We start from the raw sequence: 2,042 nt of genomic DNA on the forward strand, positions 1-2,042 counted from the left end.
ACAGCTAGATAGTTAGCTATATGTATGTATATTGATAGATAAATAGCTAGATAGTTAGCTATATGTATGTATATTGATAGATAGACAGCTAGATAGTTAGATATGCATGTATATTTGATAGCTAATTCAGATTAAGCTTTTGCAATAGTTGAAGTTGTTCAGTTCATGTTTCAAAATAAAAGATTAGAAAAAACATGATGCATAGATATAGAGATAGAAAGATGGGTGGATAGTATGGGTTTATACAGATTTATAGATGTGTTAGTATGAAACAAAAGAAATATAGATATAGACAAGGTTGCATAGATATAATAATAGATAATAGCACGGGCAGCCGTAGTACATTTGAATTTCCGAGCCAGATCAACCTTTCCAGTCCCAGTTTGTACTGTACCTAGCTCTATGGACAGGACTAGCCGGTGCAACAAGGTTGACACGGTCAGACTTTATGCATGCTTCATATAGGTTGAATTTACTTTTACTAAAGGGCAGAGGTGCGTGTTGGATTGATCTAAAGATTGCAAAATTGATAAATATTTCGCTAATAACTTCTTAAAAACTGAAGCAAAAAAGTGCTTGGCTTGTGCACAGTTCTTAAATGAACATGTCAAGGCTATCAGTCAGTTCGGTGAAATCAGATGACAATGGGGTGGCCATGTTGTAAAGTTGACCTAGGCTAGAAAAATGATGCAGCTTTTCATTAGAGTCTAGATCTATATGGGATACGATAGATTGATTGATAGATTGATAGATAGATTGATGGATAGATTGATAGATAGATTGATAGATAGATTGATAGATAGATGGATATATAGATGGATAGATAGATGGATAGATAGAGAGATTGATGGATAGATGGCAACAAATGTAGGAAACATAATTTTAAATTAAACCCATTTTTTTCTGAAAGTTTTTTTTGCTGTTATGAAAAATGATATGGTCCACTGTATTAAAATCAAAAAGCTGGAATAATCCGAATTGGTTAAAACTAAAAGTCTTCCCTCTCCATATTCCACTCTAGTATGCTGAGTCCATTAGCGCTTGATCCAATCATTGTTCAGTCATGTGTTTGTTGTGTATTCTGAACCGATAGAAATTGCATGGCGGTAACATCTATATTTCTATCTATACTCTTCACACAACTAGAGATAAATCCTTACATCGGCGCTATAACAGTAAATGGAAATATTTACATCTACTTTAACTTTAGTGCTTCAAAGTAGATTCAAAAAGCTGTCATCTATTTTTAAGTGTACAGATTACTCTCCACGTACACCAATATCTTTGCAACCTGATGTTGTAAATCAGAATTCAATTTATGTACTCAGATCAAGCAGACGGTTTATTTTTTCTATTCTAATCCCCATATTTTTGCTATAAGGTTGCAAAGATTTGGGGATTAGAAAATTAGAGACAAAGGGAAAATTCTGATTTTCTATTTGTTATAATATATCTAGTATTTAAACTTTGTGATATCTGAAAATTCCTTACAACATAATTTTTGTAAAATAACAAATTTTTAATTGAATAAATAAATCACACTGTTAATAAATTATTTTGAACCGTGTATTAAAAGAGGATGCAACTGATGCAAACGGTCTATGAAGGACAGTTTTCAATATTTAAGAACAGTTTTCAATATTCAAGAACAATTTTCATTTTTCAATATTCAAGAACAGTTTTCAATATTTAAGAATAGTTTTCAATATTCAAGAACAGTTTTCAATATTCAAGAGCAGTTTTCAATATTTAAGAATAGTTTTCAATATTCAAGAACAGTTTTCAATATTTAAGAACAGTTTTCAATATTTATCAATATTTTCAATATTTGAGAACAGGTTTCAATATTCAAGAGCAGTTTTCAATATTTAAGAACAGATTTTAATATTCAAGAACAGTTTTCAATATTTAAGAATAGTTTTCGATATTCAAGAACAGTTTTCAATATTCAAGAACAGTTTTCAATATTTATGAATAGTTTTCAATATTTAAGAACAGGTTTCAATATTCAAGAACAGTTTTCAATATTCAAGAACAGTTTT

Source organism: Eurytemora carolleeae, unplaced genomic scaffold (assembly GCF_000591075.1).
Source record: "Eurytemora carolleeae unplaced genomic scaffold, Eaff_2.0 scaffold264, whole genome shotgun sequence".
Taxonomy (NCBI): Eukaryota; Metazoa; Arthropoda; class Copepoda; order Calanoida; family Temoridae; genus Eurytemora; species Eurytemora carolleeae.